Source organism: Cloeon dipterum, chromosome 2, assembly GCF_949628265.1.
Source record: "Cloeon dipterum chromosome 2, ieCloDipt1.1, whole genome shotgun sequence".
In the NCBI taxonomy this organism is placed as follows: domain Eukaryota; kingdom Metazoa; phylum Arthropoda; class Insecta; order Ephemeroptera; family Baetidae; genus Cloeon; species Cloeon dipterum.
Window position 1 is genome coordinate 1682608 of NC_088787.1, and position 9997 is coordinate 1692604.

The window sequence follows — 9997 nt, forward strand, 5'->3', positions numbered from 1 at the left end:
GGTCGGCCGTGTTATGTTTGCCTCTTAAAAAAAATGCATGGCTTTCTCATGCCCCTGGAATATTAAAAATTCATTTTTAAAGATTTTTTGGTTTTCCGACGTGTAAAGCACACTCGCGGAAATGGTTTTTTTTTTGTTAAAATTCGGCTGTTAGTCCGATCATCGACCACGACCCCTCATCATTCAAGTCTCAGTCTTCGCTTCGACCTGGGGAACCCTGATGACCTTTCTTTTTCAGGGAACCCCACCCTGAGATCAGTCCCAGAGCCTTTTATCGCGATTTTTACAACATGATTTAAGAGAAATTACACAAACGCGAGCAGCCAGGTGCTTGTGAATACATGAATAATATTAAAAGAGAACAATAATTGTTGCCACAGAATTTTGCCTTTTTGATCCGGAAATTCAACCACCTTGCTCAGCTTTTCACGATTTAATAGACAATTTATTTAAATTTTGTTTAATCGGTAATTTAAAATAAAGGTGAGAGGAAAAAAGCTTACTTCATGGTTTACTGAAATCAATTTAGAAATTTTAGACAGAGTGGTTAAAAAAATGCGCAGCAACATTTTACTTTCCTCCAGAAATTGTTCGCAAACACGTCAAAGCAAATCAGGAAATTAATTTTCGATAAGGGATTGACGTCTGTAAAACCGCAGCATTCGTACAACCTGACGAGCGTGCGAAGTGACCTTTTGGGCACACTAATCTTATCACAGGTCACATAAAGATAAAAATTAAAAATATTCAATAAATACATATCAGCAGTTAAAAAAAAATTGGTTGAGAGGCCAGAAAATCATATTCCATCGATGTCAGATGTCGGGAAGCATTTGAATTTGTTCGAAACGATCAAAATATCAATATAGATTTTTAATGGGGGCGAATTGCGTTTAATTTGAAGGAGCGAATGGCAAATAAACAACACGTCACGCCAGCCTTGACCTCAAATCTGCTGAAAAATCACTCGTTTCCGGGCGAAATTAACACATTGACACTCTGAAATGTCTAAAATTAATTGTTAGAAGTTTAGGAGCTGTAGAAACGGATTAAAATATTCGTGCCCAATGCACGCAATAATTTGCAGTTTCTTTGCTGAGTCAAGAGCACTGTAATCCGTCAATCTGCACGACTCCGGCGTCCAGCAGGTTGCATACCCGACTAAAAACATTGATATCAGCATAATGATAAGAATAGGGTTTAGATTTAAAGTGATTTTTCCCATGCACTCGATTGTTTCCTTTCCAGCCTCATTTAATAAAAATTAAATCAAGCAGTTCAATCAAATCAGTATAGAAATTTTGGTTTTTATGTCCTGCAAGAATCCCAAAAGTTAGGGAATCGATACATTTCTTGGAATTAAATTACGATTTTTAATATTACTCTTATTCAGTCTGCCTAAAATTTGAATTTGTTTCATTCTCTCTCCATTCCGATCGTTCGCAAGCTACGCATAATGACGGTTGCTCCACTTTTTTGCCAGTTTCTTAACCTTCACCCAAAAGGAGTTCGACAGAAGAAAAATCCTGCAAGTTCTTGGGATCTCTGAATGAGGAAATACCAAATAAGACATGGAAGTAGCAGTGCGCATGAGCAGAAAAGGTGGAAGGGGGTCCCCACCTAAATGACCTGAGGTAGGAGCCACTTCACCGAACTCTGCTTCATTGCTTTCAAAGTTGTCTTTCGGAAATGTCGTCCGCGAAGCCACTCTGCGTTTTGTGCGAGCGTCCGACGGCGGACGGTGCTGTCCAGGCTGTCCAATTGGACAAGGAGAGGCTGCAGGCTTGGTTAATCGATGTCTGTGGAAACGAATTTGCCGAAGAAATCGAGGATCACGACCTGATTTGCAACTTTTGCGTCTGGCACTCAGAGTGAGTCGATTTTAATAACCTGTTAAAAGTTTTATAAATATTATTAAATTAGGTTTCTGGAAAAACACGACTCGGAATCTGAAGCTAATTGCTGGTGGCCTCAGGATGAGCAATATTTGGACGACGCGGCTAAAGAATTGCGCAATTATTACTTTGGTAAATTTATCCAAATATCATAAAGATGATTTTTTCTGATGATTTTACTCCGATAGATGGAATGGTGGAGCAGTGCTGGGTTCAGTTGGAGAAAATTGAAGAGTCAGAAGCTGAAAATGAAGCTGAATCAACAACCAAAACTGAGATGAAAAGGAAAAAATGTCCATTTTGTGATAAATTATACAACCACTTGGCAAAACACGTGAAGTACGCGCACAAAAATGCGATCAGGTGTGAAAATAAAAATTGTGCCACCTACTTCCACACAATTGAGGAGAAAGCAGAGCACAACAAGAATTTCCACGAGATACCGAGAGAAAGAAAGATTATTCAGTGCCCATTTTGTGAAAAGGAGTTCCAGGGAAATGATAACTACCGCCAGCATGTTCGAAATCTCCACACTGAATATCCGGTGAAATGTTTTTTCCGTGGTTGCATTGATTATTTCAAATCTGAAACTGAAATGAAGACTCACTTTGATTTGACTCACAAGGAGGAAGACCAGGCCAAAGTCCGAGAATGCGAGTATTGCGGATTCAGAGCAAAGAAGATCGAAACATTAGAAAGTCACGTTGCTGCGAAGCATTTGCCGAAATCAATCAAGTGTGACAAGTGCGACAAATGGTTTTCGACGGTAAGACTCCTACAGAGGCATGACTTGCAAGATCATAAATTCAAAAAATGTTCGATTTGTGATGCCAAAGTTACTGCACATGATTTCAGACGACACTTATCTAATCAGAAATGCCAACGCTGCAAAAACAGATTTGACTGCGCAGGTTTACTGCAAACTCACAGGAAAACTTGCAAAGAAACTCTATTGAAATGCAGCAAGTGCCAAATGACATTCGCAATCATTTCAGCGTTAAACTACCACGAGAATAGAAATCACGGAATCAACTCTTGGCGTGGTTTGAAAAACAAAAATCTCGGGTTCAAATGCCAGCCGTGCAAGAAGTACTTCAAAAGTGCAATATACTTAAAGAGTCATTTGAACAATTTGCACAGTGATGCCAATTTGAAGTACTGTGCACATTGTACCAAAAGCTTTCATTATGTCTATTCGTTCAAAAACCACATGGCGATGAGGCACAATTTGATTGAGAAACCCTTTGAATGTGATTTTTGCAAGAGAAAATATTACCAGAAATCTGAACTCTCAAGACATATTGAAAAATTTCACTTGGAAGGTATCCGTGAAAAGTGTGCAATTTGCGGCAAGGAAATGACCGCTTTGTGGATGAAATCACACCTTCTCAACGTTCATAACAAATGCTGAATTTAAGCAGTTGAAATTGAAAGTGGGTGAATATTATGGTATGAGCGAAAAAGCTTTTTGTCGAATACATAAATGAAATCGTAAATTTGATTAAATTATTTGATTATTAGAGAAATTGTTGCCTTAAATTAACGATCTTTGTTTTCTTTTTCAATTAATTTCTTCAATGTGCATATGGGTTGATAAAAAAGCAAATTGTGAAATAAATATCCAAATTGTTTCGAAAACCAGCTTCTGTTTTCTTCGAGTGTGATTGAAGAGTGCTGATTAAGGTCTAAACAACTAAGGAGATATTAAAAAATTTACGTGAAAGGGTATTAACAGGGCAAACAGAGATTTCGGCTGTGCAGTAGAGTCCGCGAATTACAAGACAGATAAAATTAAAATTAAATTGTGACGGCAGCTAGCAAACATATAATAGCTTATTCCCAAAATTTTCTCACAATTTTCGCATCCGCGCGACTTTCGTTAGCTTACCAGCCTTTCCCTTTCACCTCAGTTTTAAATTTCCCAAAATATTTTCAATATCCATTTGAACTTATAAAACAGACTAAATTTCTGAACATATGGGGAATAATTTTTGTATTTTTAATATACAGCGACAGATTCAATTGTATATCAAGGAAAACATCGGTAAGCATTTTCCCCGCAGCTACATCACAAACATTCCCTGAATTTTAACAGGTTAAAAATTTCTACCACCACATCCTTCACGCAATTGTGAGAGCAGCTGCGCATTTCTTGTTGAGTTCAATATTGAATTCCCCCTTCTCTTTAACACAATCTGTCTAAATTAACATACTGACTTTCTAAAACTCCAATTTATAAGGAGATTAGGCCCTAAAAGTCCGTCATATGAACGGATTTAAATATTCGTGCCCAAACCACGTGATAACTTGCAGTCTTGGTTGGTTAAAAAATGTCAAGTGCACTGAAATCCGTCAACCTGCACGACTCCAGCGTCCAGCAGGTTGCATACCCGACTAAATTTATGGTTTCCCTGCTTCTCCCGCCAAAAGATTTCAAATCCCCCGCCGCCATCTTCCGACCTGCCATCTGTCAGGTAAAAGTGATGACTACGCCACAAATCAGCTGTGGTGAGACGTTACTGCGTGAGGAAAGTCGAAGAGGCGCACGCACGAAGTTTTAATTCGAGGAAAATTCGGGTTTAGAGAAATGGAAACCAAGGAACTATTCAGATGGAGGAAAAAAGCGAAGTTTATCGACTCTCCCGTGGAAAGAGTCGCGAGTCTGGCCGATTTTTCAAGGCGGTATTTCAGCTTACAAGAAGTTTGGGATTTGCGTGAGTAGCTCTGACCATATTTCTCGCACTCATGTAGTTTTGGTGGGGAAAATAGTTTGCGCGTCGCGCTGCACTTCTTCAAAAAATGTCTACTTTACTTTATTTCGACCATCAAGAATCAATTGGTGGGCTCAGAAACTGCGTCAAAGACGGTCTTTATATGAATAACTCGGCTATGTAACAACTATAGCTTTCTAAAAGAATTTAAAAATATAATTTAATTATTTAAATAGGTTTTCTCAGGATCTTGCAGTATTAATCCTTTTTAATGCTCTGAATTGGAACTTTCAGCGCAAAAACACCGATCTTTGTTGTTTTTCTGCTTGATGGGGGTCAGGTGTTTGAAACCGATGAGGAACACCGAGGAATTCCAAACACTCATGCTGCCAGCGTTCGAACAGGTGCTGCACACAAACATAACAGTTCTCGACCTGACTGGATTCGTGTCATTTTTCCCTAAATTGCAGAGTGTCGCACTCACCAGAGCGGTAACTTTTTACTAGTTATTTGTTTAGTTCTTTAATTTAACTAATAAATTTTAGACCATCTTCCGGATTTCCAACTTCTTACCAAACCTCGAGAAGCTAATGATAAAGCGGGACAGAGCCCTGAGAGAAGAGCCAAACGACAATTATCAGAGTTCAGACGAAGAGGTCTTGGATGCGCTGTGCCAGTTGAAAAAGCTGATCGTGCTGCAAATGGAGGTGCTGGCCTTCGACCTGCAAGACTTATTTACTTTGGGAAAAAAGCTGCCAAGGTTGAAATACCTGAGCACCAACCTTACCAAAAATTTAAAAATGAACTCCGTCCAAGAGCTGCAGATGAGCTTTACGCAACTCAAAGTCTTTCTTTTCTGCTCGAATGCGGACTGGGAAGAACGCCAGTTATTAAGGCGACTCTTCATCGAAAACCTGAAAAAGATACAAGTCGTTGAGGATTTTTCCAGTCAATTGTGTGCAACGAACGATTGTTTCATTTTACCTGCACTAGGTACTCCTGGAAAGTCAAATTTGCGTCATTTAACCCTCGACTACGACCTTGGACCTGAGCCTGCTGACCTTCACTTGAAGTATCCTCGAGTTACACACCTCAAGGTGAATTTTTAGACGTCTCAGCCAGCCACCGCCTTGAAGAACGTCTTTGACGAAGTTTCTGAGCACACCAAAAGATTCCTGAGGGTCAAATTAGGTAAAGATGACATTTTTTCCGACCACAACTTCTAGAACCTTTTCCCGCCAAAACAACATGAATGCAAGAAGGGCGCAGGGCTGGCTGGATCCGGCAAAGAAGTCATTCGTATAGGTGGTCTCTCAGCAAGTGCTCAAACCAGCTATGACGGATGCGCACTTCTCGCATTCATATTGTTTTGGCGGGAAAAAAGTTCGCACTTCGCGCTGGACTTTTTGGTTAGAAAAATATTCACTTTACCTTATTCGACCCTCAGGAATCGATTGGTGCTGTCAGAAATTAAATATATTAATTATTTTTTTAATGACTTCTAAATTTTAGATTGACTGGTCGGAATTTGGGAATTACGAGAACAATAAGCTTCAACTAACCTCTTTATTGAAATTCTCGAATATTCAAAGTCTGGAATTGACGTACGGAGTGCCTACTGCATTTGTTTACAAACTTATCACGAAATACGGGCCGAATCTACTCGCTCTCTACGTGGCTGACGGTTGCCCTCAAATAGACCTGACATACAATGACATATTTAACTTTTGCCCAAAGCTGGAGAAACTATGTCTTGATGGGAAAGGCACGGAGGAGCAAATTGACTCGTTTGCTCAACTGAAAGAACTCAAGCTGTGTCTACATTTCAACTGGTGAGATTTCGTTTATTCATTACTGCAATTATACAAAATAAATGTATGACGAAAAGTTAAAAAAGCATACCTATCAATCTATTGTTTTATATAACAGCTTTGGAAAACATTCTCCGACCTTATTCAATCTCCTGTCTGCAACGGACCTGAAAAAATTGGAGCTGTTTGGGCGATTCGAGGACCAGGATGACCTGAGAATGCTTACATCCATGGTTAAATTCGGTCAAATCTTGCTCAATCTTGAAAATTTGGTCGTCAATTTGAACTGGTTCACCTTGATGAAAATAACAGAAAAGAAGGAAATTTATTTCAAACAGACGGTTGAGTTTCTCTTCGTTGCGATGAATTATTTGGGAAGAAGGCTGACCAAGGTTACATTCTCCCTGAACGATTGCATCGAGTACACGCAGCTGGCCAGATGCCTCAGGGAAAACGCTACGGAAAAGGAAATGGTAAGAACTAGCCCCCTTTTCCGAGGTGCAAACAGCAAGAATCTTGGATGGATTGTAGACGAAGACCTAATCGCCATGCTTGAACAGCGCAGGGTGGACTGATTATATAGATTTTGAGCATCGTGATAGTGGAAAAATAATGTATAAATTTACGCTTAAGGTTTTACTATTAGCATAAAATTACAGCTTTTCTCCAACATAAACTAACGCTTTTTGTGAAATTTTAATAAACAATAAGCGATGAATGAAAAAATAAACGGTTCTTTTATTTATATTTATGTCCTCTCCTTGGGAAAGAAAATTTAAATTAATGACATGATGCTAGGATTAAATTTGAATTGTTTTTATTAATCAAAATAAAGCTTTAGTCTCCACTATTTGATCACGTGGCAGCAATTTCGGCGCCAACAATATTCTGATGACGAGGCAGCACCTGATTGGTTCATGACACATAGAACAAGGGTTTGGGAAAGGAGTTGTATGCAATAGCCAAGTATTTATCGATATTCAGCGCAACAAATTTATCTAATCAAGCTTTTTAGCGTATTTTTTTAGTAAAAACCCATTTTTAAACTCAATTAAACATTTTAACTCTGTTTGGAGAAAAGAATTTTACGTTCCACGTTTACTCCGTTTCTCACCTCCACCAGGCGAGATATGATCATGATCGATTCAGCGTTTGAGCCCGATCTCCGTTAAATTTTCACTGATCTGTCATGATACCTGCTAAGTTTTTGGTTCTGGACACTCCGGACAGTACGAAAATGAACGTGTACGGGAACATGGACTTGCTGAAGAATTGTTCCTCAACGTCGGAAGTGCGGACACGCGTGAGAGGCGTATTTTCCTTCTGGTTATGCCTGACTGAGTGAGGCGTTAATACATTGTTATCATTTTAAGCATATGCATGTTCTTCTTTTTTTGGCTTTTTTGTTTCGTAGGGATATAAGTATCAAATTGTTTTATTAGTTAAAATCGATGAGAAAAGGATACATTGGGATTTAATTCTGTATTTCAGCAAAGTCAGATATTTGATTGTAATAAAGCTTTAATGATTTAACAGCCTGAAGACAGAAACAATGCATCATAAAATCCCCTTCTAATTAATTAGAAAAATAATTTTTCTCAATAGGAATGAGGAAATCTACAAGATTCGCATCTAAGAGCATTAGCGCGGCTGCATAGTACTTATTGATAAATATGAAATCAGAGTCAAACGGTTGCAATTCTTTGCAGTAAACTTCCAAGTCTAGATCAAAGTTGATTAAATGCGGGAGAAATGCTGAAGCATTTTTGATCATTTCACTAAGTGCATTAAAGGTGGCTATAAAATTTTGGTGCTCCATTAGATTGTACAGTTCAACAATATGATAGTTTCTCGCGCACAGGGATTGAAGTTTCCCGAGGATTGTCTTCTTGGCAATCATGTCCGAAACCTTCTTCAGGTCATCCACGTCGAAGTTCTCGAATTGGAATTTTACTACTCGTAAATCCGGTGCTTGGATTACGTTGGACAGGCAGACAGGTCGCCCCCTAAAAGGTGAGAATTTTTGATAAGCGAGATTTAATATGGATTCATTAAACTTCGCACCAACTAGGGTACCAAAAGAGCTCCTTTAGTCTCGAGAAGAAATGCAAGGGTTCACCATCGTCAACCATGTCGAGATTAATCAATGCCAGCGTTTCTAGCCGTGGACAGGACTTGAAGAGGCTCTTGAACTTCAGCCGTATGTCATTAGTTTCAGAAGCTACCAATATGAGCGTCTCCAGCTTTGGACCGTATCTTCTGATGAATTTATTTACTGTTTCCAATGACGTAACTTCCAGCAGGACCAAGCTTTTTATATTTTGGAACTGAAGTATTGTTTCAATTTGAGAATTGCTCTCATCGTCGTCAAAATATATCTAAAACAAAATAAATTTTCAATAATTTTTGTAAAAATCTAAGTTTTCTTCTACCTTGAGATGGGTAATGTTCGGGAAAGCCCTGTGCAGCTCAACTGTGCCTGGCATTGCGCTCAAATGTCGCAGAGAAGAGACTTCCGAGGGGATTTGAGAAATAAATCGGTCTTCAATGTTCAGTTGAGATTCACCTTGAGGAATCTTTTCCACAGCAATGAGATTTGGCAAGTGTTTGATGCACTTTTTCCACAGATTTTTACTATGTTTCTTAGGAGAAACACTTTCATCCTTTGAGAATGAATCAAAGAGGAAATATTGTAGGTTGGAAAAGCTTTCTTTAAAGTCTTCAACATCCTCGAAGTTGGTATCAGAGTCGAAATTCAAACTGACGTCAAGGTACTGCAGATTCTTCAGCTCATTTCTGCACATTTCCTTCACTTGCTTGTAATCAACCATGCTTGATCTCAACACCAGCTTTCTAAGCTTTCGCAGTTTTCCTATTTCCGTGATGGACACCGGAAACTTGTAGGGTTTCGGAAAATCATTGTACGGACGCTCTGGCTGGACAATGGTCAGAGAGATTAGATTCGGTGCACTTGTCGTGATAATTTTCAAAATCTGTAAAATTCAGAACATAATGCAAAAATTTTAGATGTGTCGATGGCAAAATTAGGTGCCAAGGTCAATTTTAATATTAAAAACTGGAATTTCAGTTGAAAGTTTTTAACCTTGATAAGTTTCTTAGTAATTTTATTTAAGAAAATATATTTATATTTACTAAATTCAAATTTAGTTTAGGAAGAAGAAACGTGCAGTTTGTATGTTGACAGTGATTTTGGAATATTTAGAAACAATTGATAAATATTCGAATTACCTTATCGAATCTGCCAGGACCAACGGCCAACAATCCCTTAATTTTAATATCTTTAATTTGAGCACAGAGCAAAAGTTCAAAGGCATTGATGCGTGAGAACATTTCTTTCTCTTCCTCATCGATATGCACAAACTTCTGGCAAGTCACCTTGTCCAACAGTTTTTTCCTCAAAAGAGAAGCTGAAAATTTTCAATATTTATTTTGTTGGAAGAGAATCAAATTATATCTACTTACGTAATTTTGTTAATTTCTCTTTGTGGTCCGAGTCGTTGAGGAACCATTTGATGTTTTTCACTATTTTCCGCGTTGAAAGTTCAAGCAAACTCTTATC